Source organism: Canis lupus, chromosome 25 (genome assembly GCF_048164855.1).
Source record: "Canis lupus baileyi chromosome 25, mCanLup2.hap1, whole genome shotgun sequence".
Lineage (NCBI taxonomy): Eukaryota > Metazoa > Chordata > Mammalia > Carnivora > Canidae > Canis > Canis lupus.
In genome coordinates this window covers 31,283,718-31,302,585 of record NC_132862.1, presented here as the reverse complement: position 1 = coordinate 31,302,585, position 18,868 = coordinate 31,283,718, and the positions used below count along the sequence as shown (strand labels likewise).

Here is an 18,868-nt window from a genome sequence, read left to right as displayed (position 1 = left end):
AATGAGATACAAACTAGATACAAGGCTTTACTTACAATAAAGAAAATCCACTGGTACTAAACTAAAGTGGTATGCACAAAAGCAAATACTGCCAGTTATGGCCTCCAGGAATGATCACGGGAGTCTCTTTTGCACTTAAGTCTAGTTGAAATCGGTAAGAAAATAGCCTCTCAAGTAAGGAGATCAAAAGAAAGTACATTCTCAAGAAAAGAGTTAAGGCTAGATTTCTGGCCCTGCTTTTCTACAACACAGGATACAACCTACCCAACTGTCCCCTAATGGTCATGTAAGGACAGAAGGAGAAATCTCAGGAACACAAGGTATACAGTTGGTGCTAAGGTCCTTCCTTAAAACCAGAGCTATTTTCAAAAGGCTCTAACCACATTAAAAAATGATGAGGGGAATACAACAAATCCACCCACCACTGTCTTAATAAGACTTCAAGAGAACAAGAGAACTTGTCTCTGACAATTGGGATAAAAGTACAAGGGAAATGCTACAACCAGAAATTAAAAACCCTATGCTTGTGTCACAACAGTTCTGAAGTCTGAATTTGTATGAGAATCTTCAAGCTAAGAAATTGAGGGGTCCTGCGGTTATGATCTCCCTGGAATATCTGGAAGAAACAAACACGAAACCACTTTAGAGAAACCCTCCATAAACAGGGCCACATGGGATCTCTATAAGCTGGAAAAACCAAACCAAACCAAAATAAAAAACAATCCTTGCTGAAGATGAGCCTATAATTTAAAAATTACAAAATACGTAAGAAAATGATTTACTGCTATTGAGCATTAACAAATGTATCAAACAGAAAGTTTAGTACTCAACTAATTTTGTAATATGAAGATAAAAAAACAAAGTTTAATTATTAAAAGATGGAGGAAGAAAAAAAAGCCTATAAAGAAAAGGAAAGTGAAAAAAAAAAAAAAAAGGTTTTACAACAATCATACAGATTGCAAAGATATACATATTCTCTGCATACAGCCCCCAGAGTTTTCATACCAAGTTTCGGTAACTTAAAAAGAGAATAGTGTAAGTAGAGATACATAGGATTTTAAAAACTTACTTGGAAAAACTATAATCAATGCAGGAACTCAATTATATGGTAGGATCTATCCATACCAATGTTCCCTCTCTACTATTTTGACCACTCTGTCCTTGCAATTCTTCATTGCTGGAAATTCTGACCATCCCCCAGGCCATTGTGAACCATCCCGAGCATCCTTGCAAAAAAGATGGAGTGGAAACTGTGATGTGCCACCCAGATCCCCTTTCAGGACTGAATGATTTATTCCCTGTTGTACTGCTGCCAGCAGACAGCCCTCAGCTATCAGCTCTCTTGAGAACTGCCTTGGCTGAAGATTCTCCTCCCACAAGGTCTTGCTCCCTTCCCAGGGTAGCCCACATCCAAAGACTGGATGACATGGGGAATATAAAGACTTGACCCTCTCTCCCCAACTGGAGACCATGATGAAGAGCCTCAGAACTCCCCGCTAGTCAGATCTCCATTACAGACCCATGTACAATAGCCTAACTCCCCTTCTGCTTAATACTGGTTTCTCCATTCCCTTCCCTTCCACAGGGGTAGATCCAAAGAGCACTTTCTAAGAAACTTATGGCACACTAATTTCCATCTCAGATCTATATCCTGGGGAACCCACACTGCAAAAGAAGAGCATCATAAACAAAAAGGACAGGATATGAGGCAGCACTATCAAAGGAGTGAGGAAAGTAATAAAGCTTTGAAACCAATGAGCAAATGAGCAGAACACCAGAAAGTGTTAATATCTCTTTGGCAAGGAGATGGGTAGCACAAGGGAAAGCCTTTTTCAAAATAAACAGTATAATCACAAAATTCCAATACAACATTTCAATTGTCTCACCAAACTTGAAAGCCAAAAGGGATCTTATGGAGGATTCCAATTCCAACCCATCTTTTTGAAGATATCATCGCTTAGGTCCATGGGTCTGCTAAATGCCAAAAATGTTGCTGCTTAGACTTTAGGCCATTTATACTTCTAAGACAGTCATTTTCCTAATAATAAGTTACCTGGTACATTTAATTCCTAGCCGGAGAGCAAAGTTACCAGTAAAGAGATGTGCAATTTCCAGCTTCCTTCAATAGTCATGGAAACACGTGCAGCAACCAAATCTATCACGTTCCAAATATATAATATGTCTTATGGCTACTTCTGGTAAATGCCCTATCTTGGAAGGTTGAGAGAATCAACAAATACCCATGAGCCTTGTTTATATTTGTCCCATGTTCCAAGTAACAGGATTTTGATATACCTTTTTGTTCTGAACCATCAGTGAAGATGTTAATGATAGCTTTATAAAAGGTTAATCTGGTTCAGGCTGATATATAACTAATCATTATTAAGAACACTAATAAAAATGCACGGACTAACATCATGTTCATTCATATGCACACTCAGGATGCCAGTGACACGGGACCAATCCAAGCAAGGCTCACGGGTATTTGTCGATTGCCTCACCCTTCCGCGACAGGCCAGTTTACCAGAAGCAGCCCCAAGAAATATATCTGGAACCCAGATTTGGTTGCCGCAGGTTTTCCTGTAACTACTGAAGGAAGCTGGAAATTGCACATGCGCATCTCGCTACTGGTAACCTTGCCATACATTCCATACTTTGTAACCACAAATATGGAGGCAGGGAAGGTAAGCTGTAACAAAACATATCAAGTAAGGCCACTGGACCCACAATGACGGGAAGTCATTAACATGACGTTAGTAGGGCAAGCAAGCAGAATGGATCTGGCTGCCACGATCCTTCCACCTTGGAAACACAGTAGAACTTCAGTCTCAGTTCCTGTACAGTTCAATCGCAGTTCCTCATCTGTCTTTCATTACTTCCTCTCCCAAGAATCGCAATCTGCTTTGTCCGCTGTAAACCAATCTTTCTGCTCCTTCTGACTTTAAAACCCTTTTTTAATGGAAGAGACTAAGTGTCACTAATATGAGAAAAGACAGAAGTTTCTAGACTCTAAATTGCATATTGCCAAACCTCAATTACATACAAGTCAGGCTAGCTAAATTCAAAGGGCAGAACGATCAACTAAATGCTTTAACAACTTACCTAGAGATGAAGCAGCAGTGCAATATAATTCATATTTGGGGAGAATCATGTAAAATTATTAATACAGGCATACAAAAGAGCAAATATGCATGGCATGTGAAGGAGACAAAGAATCAACTTGTCATATGAAGAAACAATGAATGAGTCACTATCATTTTGGAGCTACTATTTGGACACAGAATCCAGAGTTAAGGTGGGAAAAAAATATAACTGATACTTCTTAGAATTAATAAACAGCAGTACCAACAATATTCATTCTTTACATAAGTTATGTAAATGAGTGGTATCATAATTAAATTTTCAAGTCTACAGATGGCTTGAGTCTCTTATAAGTTAGGGAAACACTGATTTGAGAAAAATGAACTGCAAAATTATGTAACAGGGTATATAAGGGAACAAAATGGTAGTTTCACCTTAAACTGGCAAAGTTTAGATACTCTCATGGAACACTGCACAAATTCATTTGGTTATGGATTTTAAATGTTATTTCCAACCTAGGAATCACCATACAGTTCCAGTCACACTCTTATTTGGCAATTAAAATCAAAAAGAAAAAAAATTAATGGTGAAAACAAAAAAGTGATTTCTCATTCCTATTCATGTCCTGTAACCAAAGACAAGTAGTAAAGTGTAAAGACCTCAGTACTAAGAAACTGAAGGCGTGTGTTTATGCATCAAGTCTGCCACTTAATAGCTCTGTAACGTTGGGCAAGTAACTTAACCTCTCTCAGCCTCCATTTCCTTACCTGTAAAATGAGATCAATGAGATGAATTTGTAAGCTCTCATTCAGATCTATTCTAGAACATTTACATAGTTCAAAGTTAAAAACAGAAAATCTACTCAATTAGATTTTGGCTAAAACATAGTAAATGGCAGTTTTACATTTTAAAATGGTAAATTTTCAGAAAAATGAAATTACCAAATAGTCAGGAAATCTAACAATAAATGAGGAAAAGTTATTAGTTGCTTACGAGGACATCTGTCAATTCATCTCACAAATTATGAAACAACACTTTTCATGAATCTTCAGTTTATGCTGAAAAATTCCAATTTAAATAGATTCTGCTGAAACACAGTATGTGTAAAGAATTTCTGGGAGGCAAGAAAAATGGAAGCTTTTGGCATATAATACCAGTATTTCCTATCATTATTATTAAGATTTCATTCCAAGCCTCCTTATTTCATCTGATTCAGAAGGTGCTAGCATTCCACATAATTGGCTCGGTGAATGCATATCAAAAGAACTGACAGGATGTTCCTTGTAAAACACCATTTTTTAAAACACATCATCCCCCAAACCTGTGCTTTCCACAAAAAGTTAAACTCTGGAAAAAAAAAAAAAAAAAAAGGATAGGACTACTTTGGTTTGTTAAAATCATGGGGTGCTTCTGGATTCTTAAGTACCATTTGGAAAGAAAGAGGCATTTCATACAGGACTACTAATCCTTTCTAGAGTATTTTTACCATAACTCTATAATACAGTCAAGAAATTATCACATTAGCTAGATGATGAGACTTAACGTCTCCTAAAAACTATAATCATGTGGTATGGCACTGGGAAGAAAGGGGTGTGTGTGTGCAAATCAGCAAATACAGAAAATGAATTGCAAATACTCAAAAGATACTATCTTATCAAAAAAACTGGGAGAAATACCCAAGTTTAATTTCAAAGCATATAGTACTGAAGTACTGCAAAGAATCGTCATATATACACTTGAACAAGCTAACCGAGCAAGCTGCCTTGAAAAATTAAATCGAGAAGTATTACAATAGACAGACTGAAATGCATGTTTTCAGAGCAGCAGTTTAGAAAAAGCTGTATAAATAGCTGTTAGAATGACATAGCTTATGTCATCCTTCAGAAATAAAACCTGCAATTAAATTTACACATCAAATGATCCTTGAAGCTCATATGTTACCAATAAATAGGGGCAGCAGAGGGCACTTAAATCAGACAAGCTGTGCATAGAACTATAGTCATATAAAGAGAAGCCATTACAGCAAAGCTTCAACATGATCTGAAGCTGAATGTCACAGTGATACACTGATATTAAATTGCCAGAGGCTATATCCATTTTAAAAGTGATCTAACTTATTTGAATATCACTGGACTAGAGTTTGCACAGGCAGAAAAATATATAACTATATGGCCTTTGGCTGAAGTGTTAATATAATGAAAGTTGGCCCTGGTTGGGCAAAATATTAAAGATTACTTTCAAGATTATTTTCAGTGAATAAAATATTGGTCTTCCAAACCAATTCTTAATCTTTATTTAGTTTGTAGTTTCAAGACCTCTCAATGACAATTCTAACACTAGTATCTAATTCCTTTGTATTCGGGACATGAGGCTATGGAAAACAGATTAAATAATAAACTTAAGTCAAGAAGTGGAATGTGATGGTCAAAAGAGCCATGGATTTGAAACCTAAAAGCTTAATATTTTCCCCCCAGCTCTACAATTTAGTCACATGACCTTAAGCAAATCATTAATGTAGGCAATAGAATATATTACAATCAACTCAGGTTCTTATGCAGAACAGGCACACATACCAGTGCTCTTATTTACAGCTGTGTGACTTGGGCCAAGTTACTCCAAGTCTGTTTGCTTGTCTACAAAATGAAAATAATAGTATCTTCTTCAGAGAGATTGAAGAAAATGATGCACGTCAAGAGTATAGCATAATGTAAAAAAGTGGTTAATAAACAGCTTAAAAAACGTCACTATTTCTCTGAGTTTTCTTTTACCTTGAAAGTAATCTACCTCATATGTTACCTTAGAATAATTTCCTCTGCTGCATGTTGTCTTTGTCAGGTCACTGATCACTTAAGAAAACTGAGTTTTCTCCATTTTAAAAGAATTTTGTTCACAACTAGGTAACCTTTTCTATTTGCCTTTAAAATCTTTTTATAGGGGATCCCTGGGTGGCTCAGCGGTTTAGCGCCTGCCTTTGGCCCAGGACGCGATCCTGGAGTCCCGGGATTGAGTCCCGCGCCGGGCTCCCGGAATAGAGCCTGCTTCTCCCTCCTCCTGTGTCTCTGCCTCTCTCTATATATGTCTATCATAAATAAATAAAGATTTAAAAATAAAAAATAAATAAATAAATGAAATCTTTTTTTTTTTACTTTGAATAAATAGATAATTAAGTATTATTTCATAGTCACCTGTGATCCTATTTAGTCAACTATCCAAACCTTTTGGTATTTTTGACAAAATCCCGGAAGGCTTTTCAACATTAAATTGATGGTTGTTTCCCAGAAGGCCCTCTGAAAATCTCAAAGGATTTGTCTCTCATCTTATAAAAGAGAGAAGTTAATATAATTAAGTTTATTTGGTATGGTTAATTACATAGGAAAGACTGTCAAATAAGAAGCGCAATAAACAAACACCAGTTATATGTTTATGGATACATTTTATTAATAAAGATATTCCAGAAGTTGTACAAAGTTCACAGAAACTTGTCAATACACTCCGTCCAGTTATTATCTTAAATTGTGGTATACCACAGAAATAACTAAATTTTCCTATCAAATGGACTCTCATCAGAATTTTAACCATGATAAGTCTTTTGTCATTCACAGAGTTACTGTTCTCCAATTCTTTCCTGAAAGTGTTTACAATCATCTACTAGGAGAATGCTCCATGATGGCATCACTTGAAAAACTCTGAGTCTATGTCACTGGGATGGGTAAGAATTTCCTGAACTAATGAAGAAGGTGATGAACCTGTAAACCTGTAACCAAAGATCAAGCAATTATAAAGGACTGAATGATGTGGATGGTTATAACTCTTGTTTGAAGCAGTACTTTTGTTCTTTAATGTTGTATTTTTCAGAGTTAAGGAAACCTTTTCCTCTTTTCTCATGAGCTGCCTATAACACACAGCAATTTGGTAAATTATATTTTTGTAAACAGAATTGAAGCATCGACCTTTTCTCCCTACCTCATCCCTCCGGAATTTGAGAACTCATAGTGAGTATTCTTATTTTCAAGGCAATATAGTTATTTGCATAAGTTTAATAAAGAGTCTGTCCTTGTAACAAGACACTGTTGGAAACATTGGTTATACTAGAAAGACTTTAACTGGAATGCCATATTTGAGAGTGATACGCACAGAATCCATTATGAGTGGACTGCTTTAAAGAACTAAGGCTGACTTTAGGGAGCCAATGCTTATAAAGCTCCCCTCCTAAAAACTGCCTAGTAGCTTGCTTATAGGATTTCTGCCTAATAGATAAGTAAGGAAGGTCACTTCCTAGCAGTATCTAGGAACCTCAGGGTATTTGGAGGACCTCAAGAAGAGAGGAACTCACACATCTGTAAGTGTTGCAGGCACAAATCTAACAATGAGTCACTGGTTTGGTCTTCTCGGCTCAAAAGGCTTTTAAAAGTCCAATCTGAGATTCCTCATTAGAAATTCCAGCAAAGATGGCTTTTAAAAAGCACATATGGCCATTCTTTTTGCTTCACTGATATAAATAATCAGCCCAAGTTAATGAAATCAGACTTATTTTGCAAACAAATGGGTTTTACGTAGGTTATCTTTGATAGAAATGGGAATGACTAAACACAAAAATTAAGTCTCAATGGGAAACTATAGCACACACTCATTGGCATTAAATTCTAGTCCTCTTCATTGTCTTTAAGGTTTTGTTATTTACTTATAAAGTGCCAGATCTTGATTTCTTCTAGTCTCTTCCAATATCTAGCTATAATTCTCCAAACTAATGTTTCCAATTTTTCTCCTACCCTTCTGACTTGGAATGACTAAAAATGAAAAATGCCTCTTTCCCAAAGCCCTGCAAGTTGAAGCTGTACAACATGATATCAACTTTGGAGACATTACCACAACAGCTCATGGTGGACAACCTTCCTGCCTTTTGCTTTTTTTTTTTTTTAAAGATTTTATTTATTTATTCATGATAGTCACAGAGAGAGAGAGAGGGGCAGAGACACAGGCAGAGAGAGAAGCAGGCTCCATGCATCAGAAGCCCGACGTGGGATTCGATCCCGGGTCTCCAGGATCGTGCCCTGGGCCAAAGGCAGGCGCCAAACCGCTGCGCCACCCAGGGATCCCCTGCCTTTTGCTTTCTGGGCCACTCAGAAAGTTCACCAGAGCACCTGATGAGATCACCAGAGACATTCAAACTATAAACGAGGAAAACCTGCCAGATTACAACCATCTGCTCTCACCCTATCTAAAGATGCTTTGAGTCAAATATCTATAAACATTCCCGATGATTGCACTCTGGACTCAAAAACCATGTTTATGGTTTGTTCTAACTATTAAACATTAACCTTTTTTTTTCTTTTGTCTCCATAGTAATATCCGAGACTGAGAAATTGATTCAATGGGTTATGGGAAAATCCACTAAACCATCTTCTAGACCATGAAAGTTCTTCAGGAAGTTTCAGACAGGGTAAGAAATGACATGGTTTAAGAAATACTCCCACCCACCCCCTTAAATATGGCAGTTTGGCATTTTGAATATCTTAAGGTAAAGGGGTTTGAGAAAATGGCTGAAGTAGGTCATTCTGACCTTCCCAGCCCTTCTCTCCTAAAACAGGTCACAAAATCCTCATGTGAGAGATACCCTCCCTTCACTAGGAAGAAAGGAGTGTCCTTATCTCTGAAGACAAAGGGACACTGAGAGGAATTGGAACAAATAGGCCTTGTGAAGTTTCCCCGTTTATTATACTTATCCCATACTCTTTGTTCTAGCATATTCCTCCATAACTGGACACTCTTCATCAAACCTAGATAAAAATAAGGTCTCCTTCATTTCTTAATGAAGGCTTCTACTTCATTAAAAACTTTTATTAAATAAATCTGACTTTTCTCCTATTAATCTTTATCATTTTAATTTGCAGACCAGCCAGAGATGCTAAGAAGGTTGAAGCAAACGTTTTCTGCCCCTACACTCCACAGACACTATGCTCTCACCAAAACTGCATGATGTATATCACATGTAAAAATTTATCCCGATTTGATAGGGAACATTTTTTTTACACAATTCTTTTTTTTTTAAGATTTAATTTATTTATTCATGAGAGACACACACAGAGAAAGAGAGAGAGACAGAGAGACAGAGACAGAGACAGAGACACAGGCCGAGGGAGAAGCAGGCTCCATGCAGGGAGCCGGACCTGAGACTCGATTCCGGATCTCCAGGATCACACCCTGGGCTGAAGGTGGTGCCAAACCGCCGAGCCACCTGGGCTGCCCACATGCAATTCTTAGTTTAGCAGTGATCTCTCATTAAAACCCTTTTGCCCATAACTTCAATTTTTTCTTGCTCATTTTTTACCTTTTTCTTTTTAGATCAACAGGATTCATTCTGTTAGTTGTCAGAATGGATTTTTTATTGTATATGTATATGGCATATTTTTCCTCTAGACCAAAATAAACATACACCTTGCATTTATGTTGTCAGTGTCAAGTTCTAACTTAGAAACCATAACGTAGATCTATTCTATATCTTTAAAAGAAAAAAGTCATAGGTTAGGTCGTTTGGTATTATCAATAATATGAGACATTATTCCCTAAATTAACAACTACATTTGTGTTTCTTTTTATAAATCTGATACATGTAGTAATACTTTCTATATACCTGCCTAGATTATTTTAATTGAATATCTTTTTAAAGATTTATTTATATGAGGGGATCCCTGGATGCTCAGCGGTTTAGCACCTGCCTTTGGCCCAGGGCCTGATCCTGGAGACCCGGGACTGAGTCCCACGTCAGGCTCCCTGCATGGAGCCTGCTTCTCCCTCTGCCTGTGTCTCTGCCTCTCTCTCTCTCTCTCTCTCTCATGAATAAATAAATAAAATCTTTTTTAAAAAAATATTTATTTATTTGAGAGACAGAGAATGCATGAGAGGGGGAGAAGGGCAAAGGGGGAAGGAGAGAGATAATTTCAAGCAGACTCTGGGATGAGCGCAGAGTCCAATGAGGGGCTCAATCTCAGGACCCTGAGATCAGGATCTGTGCCAAAACCACGTCAGACATTTAACGGACTGTACCACCGAGGCATCCCTATTGTAGTGCTTGTTGGCCAATTCCCAAGTTAAGATCATTTTACATATTAACCTAATGCTACCTTTACCATCTCAAAGAGGCGCACTTTAATTCTTACTGCAGACACAAAATTCAGTTTAAGATAACCAATACACTGACTATGCTAGTACTAAAGCATCACTTCATTTATGTAAGGATGCCCATTGTCATTCTTTCTGTATTTCCTATTGACTTTGAGTATTACAGTATTCATTGACATATCAAAAAAGTTCTATGGCTTCTTAATAAGAAATCAAAATATTGCATGAGTCAGTCAGTCCCTACGAACTTTCAGAACTTGATGTCAAAATCTAATCCACATTTCAGACTCCCAGGATAAATTGTGCACTTTATGTATAAGGTATATTTTGAATACTACAAAAAAGTCTCCATTAATTGACCTCAACAGTAGGGAAGACTAAGATGCAGAAAGAACAAGACAGCTTTTCTGATTGTTATAAATTTTGTCAAAAGTTTTCTATATCTTTAAATATAGAAATTATTTCAAATAAGCTATAATTCTATTTTAAAATTTGGCTGCTGCTATGGTATAGTAAGTACATACTAAACAGTCACAAGGATTTTCAGTAGATTTTTACATGGTTCTTTTAGAAAGAAGATACATACATGCACATACATATGCATAACTCCCACCTGAATTCTACTGGCATTGCTCTATTTTACAAGGGCGCTTGTTTACAGACAACTCAGTATCTGTGAGTAATAGATATTGCTTTATTGTTAAAACCTATCAATCTTCAAGGTTCCCCCCACAAAATTAAAATAGCATAAAATGAATTAATAATTAATCTTCAGTTTATATCATTCTGATTCATTTAACAATGAAATAAATTTCAACATTGAAACAAAAGATCACCTAGGTATCCAGTTAGGGAACATGAACAATATCTGCTTTGTTTATTTCAAAGCAAACAGTATTTCGTATTCAATTAAGATACCACTAGCCCAGGGATCCATGCCAATAAATTAAAGTAAGCCAGCAGATCTTCTACTTACCTACTGGATCTCTAAACCAAATTGTATTCTCATTTATGGGAACTGTCAGTAATTATGGCAACAACATACTTCATCTCTACCACTAATTTTGCACTGACTAAAATCATTTCAGAGAGTTTGTATGCACACATTCCATAGTTTACATAGCACTTTCACATGCATTATTCTTAATTCTTGTACTTTTGTTACCTTATCAAAAATTATACAATAGGGTTACAGCAGTCACACAGTGCCTCAACCACTTCTCAGTACTGACCTTGAACATCAAACCAGTAGAAATCTCATTACAATAGCCCTGATTCACCATCAAAGAACAGAGAGATGGATGAGGAAAAAAAATACAAATGAGGGGAAAATATGAATTTTAAAAATTCATAAGTTCTGTCAGTGAACAGTGTCAAACATTCGTTGGAAGTCTGTCTCATGTGAGTACTTAAGGGGAAAGGAAAACTCCTTTGTCCCCTTCCAGGTTCTTTGGCTGATCTAATAATTAAATTGATATAAAACAGATTAACAGGAAAATAATAAAATTAATCCACACATATGGAAGCTCACAGAAATAAGAGTTTCAAAGATATAACCACAAACAGGCAGCTTTTATATCTTTTAGACAAAGAAACAATACATTTGTGAGGAACTGATAAGATAAAGGGGTTTGGGCTTGGGGTAGGAAATCAGTAAAGAAGTAGTAACAAGGTTTATTTATACAGCCTTCTCAGGCTTGAATTCCTTCTTTTTGGCAATAAGGATGCTTTTTACCCTCCAGGTGCAGAGAGGGTATCCTTCCATGGGGAATTTATTTCCTGCTTTCCGAGGGCAAAAAGTGTCAGTGTCCTTCATGCATGGGCTATTTCTTAAGTAACTTTAATTCACAATCATCGATATGCCAAAGTAGTATATTTTGGGGCAGCCTACCCTGAACCCATCAGTATGCTGACTGGTTTGTAAAAAATGTGGAATTCTCCCTTTAGGTTGTATTTGAGATATAGATACACATACTAAACAGAGTTTGCCCTTAGGTTAACCTGTACAGATCTACTATACCAAAAGCATACAAGTAACACAGATCTATGAATAAACACAAAACACAGCATAAATCTAATAGACTCATGTATAAACAAAAGATCAGAAGACTTTAATATGATGGCCAATGAGAAGTCAGTCAGTCATAAAAACTGAATAAACAGAAAGGTTTCAGGAAGTAAAATGCCACTTCATTTCCAGTAAGGTTAGAAAGGATTTTAATATCTGAAGATAATTCCACAACAAAAATTAAATAGCCTGATAAAACAAGAAGGATTGTTTCTTTCACATGAAAGACAAGTTGAGAAAGAATACAAGCAGAAAAACAGCAAGAAACAAGAGGGATTATTGTCAAGGATGATAGAGTGATGGGGTTTGGGAAAGGAACTGAGAGTTTCATATTCACCTATAGGATAGAAAATTCAGTCCCTGTGGTTAGTAGGAAAAAAACATCTTAAAAACAAATCACCTGGAGAAGGCAGCACTGGCTCAGTAGAATTCAAGTATGTGTCAAAGTCCAGTAAAAGAACTAGAACAAAAGTTCTACAGTGATATGTGCCAGGTGGATTTATGAAAAACAGTCAAGAGGGAAGTGCCAGGTTTTGTCAAAAGCCTATTTGTTTGTGGAATGACAGCAATGAATGAAGAGAAATGTATATCTATGTATACACATACATACAGGATATTTTCTTGCTGGACAAAGTGATACAGTAGGCATTCCTCTAAACAGTGAAACGGCAATAAGAGGCAGGTTTTGAAGTGACAATGTAAAGCTTTATCTTTCAATTTATTTACTATAAGTTGGTGATTAATTTTCCTGCCTCTCTTTGCCTCCTAAAAGAATGAATAAATAAAGATTTACTAAGTGCCTGTTATGAAATCATATAGCTGTTCTAGAAGCAGAAATAATTTTATTAATGATGGAGAAATAAAAGAGAAAAAAATCTCTTCAATTCAAACTAAGTAAATGGAAAACCATTTTTGATTCCTGAGAGTTAATCGGTTAGAGAGGACTTATCATACCCGAAACTATTTTAAAGTTTGTTGCATATATGACTCCTCAGATTTAAATTATTAAATAGATAAGAAATTCAGATACTGCAATTCAGTAAGTGATATTTTTTTCAGAATTTGAAATTTACTAGCTCTCTTAAGTCACCATTCCACTCAGGAAATCTTATTAATTTATATAGTCAAATTTGAATTATACACAAGTAACTACAGTTTTACTGTTTAAATCTCACAAGGTCTGTGGCATCTGGGGTTCTGTTTTCTTGGCGGATTTAACTCCTAAACACCTAGGGCTGTACAGAGCTGGGTTTGCTATAGGAACAGTGATCCCAAGTAGGAAATTCTCATTATACCCAATTTGGCCAACTAGCAAAACACTGTGTGTGTTAGTGTGTGTGTGTGTGTGTGTGTGTGTATGTGTGTGCATGCATGTGTACACATATATCTATCTACAAATAAACAAATCACTACCCCCACTTCATCATTCTGCTTGTATTCATCCCTCCTCATTTCTGTATTATATTTTAAACATAACTGAAACACCTTAACATTTCTTTCAATGTTTGTAGAAACCTACGGGTTTAACTTTACAACAGCTGATCCACTGTCGCGGCTTATGTAAATTACACAAAGTATATGAAATGTTGACTCAGTAAAACTAAGAACAGATAAGCACAGTTTCCTTATCATGGTGTTTCTATAGGTTTTCTTCTCTCTCCTCTATACTGCTTCAACAAATGATGAAAAGTTTACAACTGCAGTACAGGACACTAACTCCCCACCAAATCTGATTACATTGGAAAAGCTTAAAACTGTGAAATGAGTGGGGCGCCTGGGTGGCTCAGTGGTTGAGCATCTGCCTTTGGCTCAGGTCATGATCCTGGGGTCCTGGGATCAAGTGCCTCATCCAGCTCCCTGTGGGGAGCCTGCTTTTCCCTCTGCCTGTGTCCCTGCCTCTCTCTGTGTCTCTCATAAATAAATAGGTAAAATCTTAACAAAACAAAACAAAACCCTGTGAAATCAGTAAACTCCTGCTTGTTAGCATGAAAGGAAATAATCCACAGATTAAAAGCACTGATGTAGCTAATTCTACTAAATCACTAGTTTTGCATTCTAACTACTTGCTTTTTTGTGATGGAAATTTAACTGTTGTCTAAAGTGTGGGCAACTGGTAGTAAGAAAAACACAGGTGACCTAACCTGGAAGAATCATGCCAACCATAAAACTAAGCAGACTATTCATCCCTATGGTAATACTTCTTAAAAGTGACAGAGAAGTCAATCCATAGATTCCATTTTCAAACCAGAGTGTGTATATACATTTATCATTTATACAGTAAACTGCCAAATTAATAACAGTCCAAGAGATGAAGCTTAAAGAAACTACAGCAGTGGCCCTTTTAATAATACTGACTGCTAATGCATGGAAAGGTAATCTGTTCCTCAGGCAAAGAACCACAGAGGATGTTACAAAAACACAAAAATAATCAGGAACATTCTCCCAGGTGCTGAGTCATTAACTGAATTTGAAAGGTCAGGCATTCTCCTAACAGCACCATATCTACTTGAGGAGAGTATATACCTTTTGCATGAAAATACAAGTCTGATATTTATGCTTTGTGACTTGAATACAAAAGAACCTTACAGATCTAAGACTTCATACTTTTGTGGGATTTTTTTGTACGTAGTTCCTTTAATTGTTCCCCTAAACTTTGCTTTTGAGCTCTTTGCTTTGCAGGTGGCTCTTCTAAGGAAACTCTGGTTTGTCCACATACTCAGATTTGTTAGAATCTTCTGCCTCATATTTATAGGGCTTCTTAGTGCACATAAAGTGGGTCCCAGGCTTATAGATTTGAGGTGAGCCTGGAGATAGCCCTTCAAGGAATTATTTATTTCCCTAGCTGCTGGGAGTACAGTCAGCAGACAACCTTGAGCAGTCAGCCTTTGGAGGGACTGCCTCAGCAAGCTACCATCCCAAAGGTGATGCCCTTTCCAGGGAGGCCTACCACCAAAGAGTGATCAAGGTGCAGGTAGAGATACCTGGCCATTTCACTCCAAAGCAGGACAACTTTTACAGGCCACTTTCGCTCCAAAACTCAAGGTGTGTGTATCAACAATCTGTGTCATTGGTCGTACAATATGACCTGATTTTTCCCTCTGCCTAATCATGCCATATCTAAGATTCTAAATAAGGTCTACTAAAAATAGTCATTTCAAAGATACTAATTCCAGAAACAGAGCACAATGTATTTTGATATCAAGCTTTGGGAGTAAAATATTTAAACCAATAAAAATATGCTAAAAAACACAATTAAAAAAATAAAAAGACAAGCCATGGATGGGAATATTTACAAATCCTCTTTCTTTTAACATTTCTTTCAAGGCAAGTATACTGATGACAAATTCCCAATGCAGTATTGTCCTGGTTTTAGCTCAGAAAGTCTTTATGTCTCCTTCATTTTTGAAGGATGATTTTAGGGATACAGAATTCCACGTTGGTGACTGGAGGTTTGGTTTTCCCATAACTTCAATATTTCACTTTATAGTCTCCTCATGCCTAAAAGGTTTTTGAAGAGAAGACCATCGCATTCCTCCATAGTTGAGATACTTGGTATGATGTTAGCCACTGTTAAGAATAAAAGCACAACCTTTCCCTATAGCACTTGATTCCATATGCCAGTTTAACCGATACATACTCCAAACACTGAGCTAGGGACTTAGAAATGATCTGAAAAATACAGACTCAATAAGATAAATGAACGAGGCTGTTCATGTCTACAGGAAGCTTAGAATTCAAGGGCTTTAAGTTAGAACATTCTGTTTTGTAAATGAAACCATGAAGTTTTTGAGGGCAGGGACTTTATTGTGGCCTCCTACTGCTACTCAACCTTTACATTTGCTTCCTGGGTTACTAAGGAGAATTACAAACTTGACAACTAGTGATCTCTAACAGTCTCTGACTGTTGGTCATCAACACTTTATCTCTTTTTGATTCCACAACATATTCCCCATAGTAACCACATCCTTAAGTTATAATATAGCACGCTCCTCTTTTCCTTCACCCTTCCTCAGAAAATAATTATACTACCCATATAATGAAAACAATAGAGACAGACCGCATGACCTCCCTTATCTACATGTAAATAAAAAAATATTTTTTAAGAAAATCTTTAATAGCACAAAAGATCTATTAGATGTTAAGTATTGTTTTAAAAAACAGATTCACAAATGACAAGCTTCCATACAACATTTCAATATTCCATTTATTCATTTCAGAAATGCACCTCAGGTAGAAAGTTCAGTCAACAATATATCTTATAGTATCTTAAAGGCAGGTCTTTATATCATCTGGAAATAAATCCTTTTTGGATAGAATAATCAAAAATGTTCTGGGCAACTGTTATCCAAGTTTTTCACTGATTTAATCAAATCCCCTAAACAGAATCTGTGTCCTCTTGGAAATATTTATTCTCTTTTCAAAATATTTTTTAAGGGTTAAGTTACAAATATAAAACTTTAAAATAAGCTTTTCACCATTTTAAATGTTTCACTCACTAGGGTTTCTTCACCTCATGCAAATTTCACCCTAAAGATTCAAAGAGCTAGAGTATTTTCCAAATAGAAACATCTTTTTTCTAGTATTCTTGCATAAAAAGATTTCATTGCATTTTATGTAAGCATCAGTGATTTCAATCATACCCAAACGGACAGCAAGAAGCCACTTGATGTGCTGTTATCTAACCCCTACAGCTTGTATGCTCACACTCTAAAATGAAAGAAAGAAAATAAAGTGTGCCAGTGTGTAGGCAAAAGGAAGCTGAATGATTAATCACTATATATTTCTGTTCTTTAAAATCTGATTTTGTAGCAGAATGTTTTCATCATATCCATAAAACAGAAACATACACTGAAAAGGTAAATGTTTTAAGTGCTTAATACTTTTTTGTGTGTTGTTTTTGCAAAGATAAACAGTTTAAATAACTGCCTACTTCTGAGAGTAATTAAATCCAAAGTTAAACTGTGCATTTCATAAAATTCTAACCCTATTCTCAGAAACACCTCAATAGTGACCAATTAATCCATCTCCATAAGTCTGTAGTAACTTCAGTCAGACATGTTGACCTATCTCTATGTTTAGACTTTCTTGTGTTAACAAAGATGGCCAGTGTATCAAAGAATCCACAACTACACACAATTTCAACAAGAGACCTGATTTATCAACATGGTATTTTGTTACAGGCTTACCTATACATAACTCCCTTTGGGCTTGATTTCATGATCATGACAATGATCATAACAAATTGCGGGAGGAGGATAAATCAGCAATGACAATAATTATTTAAGCACATATTTATGCTCCATATCATCCATCCTGAGCACTTTCTTTCTTTTTTTAAGATTTATTTATTTATTTGAGAGAGAGAGAGCATGTGGGACCAGAGGGAGGGGAGGGGAGAGAGAGAATGAATTTCAAGCAGTCTCCCTGATGAGTATATAGCCAGATGCAGGGCTCAAACTCACAACCCTGAGATCAAGACCAGAGCCAAAATCAAGAGTTGGAGGCTTAACGGACTGAGCCACCCAGGTGACCCCATACTGGACATTTTCTGTATGCTATCTCCTTTAATCCTAACAATTCTGTGATGTCAGTAATAGTTATACCCATTTTACAATCATGAAGTTTAAGGCTCATGAGGATACATGCCCAAAATTTTATAAATGTTTGATGGCAAAGACGGAGATCAGGCTTTTTCCTATAGCCTACAATCATTGTCTAAGTAAAAAAAGCAACTGATAAAAGCCCTCTACAATTAATTGTTTCTTTAGACTGGTCAATTACCTTTTTTGGGAAACCAAAAAAATGACTTATAAGTGGAACTAAGTAAGCCACTTGTTTACTAGGTAAGAAACATTTCTTAAAATTACAAAAGAATATGCCTTGTGATTGTATTTAGAGAACACAAGGATAGTTGCTAGATGACTCAGCCAAGCAATAAATTCTAGGTGAAAGTGGCAGCAGAATTAAAACTGTTGAGCTGGCAGTGGAGATTAAAAAACAGGTCCCTGATAGCTGTAAAGGACCTTGAACACCACCCCCTCAGTCACTCCACAAAGAAATAAGTACATTGTGTGAAAAAAAAATCACATTTTCTTCTAGACTAAGACACAGATATAGCAGCAGCAACATTTGACAAAAGAGGACCAAATCATCTAGCTACAGAGCAATGACCGCCACACTAGAATCCATAATACCTGAAGACAGAGTGTAGAAAGATAGTAATTTTACTATCATTTTACCGATTTACTACTATCTTTCTCTCCCCAGATGTAATACTCTCAACATAGTTACTAGAAAGAAGTATAATAATCACATTTGCTAAATAGTATCCAGGCACCTTTAAAAAGCCTCAGGGTACAATTTGGGAAACTCAGAATAAAAGGTTATGTGCAAAAACCTAAGCCCAAAAAGAAGTAAGTCATGACATGTGCCAGGTGAGTTGAAGAAAAAAAAAAAGAGAGAGAGAGAGAAAGAGAGAGAGAAATAAAGGAAGTTAAAAGACAAACGAAACAAAGAAAAACTGATGGAGTTAGAACAAACGCCCATTCAGTTTTACTCAAGCCTCATACAGCAAGGCATCCAGAAGAATGGCTAAAACTC

At 36.4% G+C, this 18,868-nt stretch overlaps 1 protein-coding gene across 6 annotated transcripts in view; it reads right to left on the bottom strand.

The window, feature by feature from the left end:
* EPS8 (EGFR pathway substrate 8, signaling adaptor) overlaps window positions 1-18,868 on the bottom strand; it is a 176,069-nt gene that overhangs the window by 99,223 nt on the left and 57,978 nt on the right. The gene's annotated exons all lie outside the window — the stretch shown is intronic.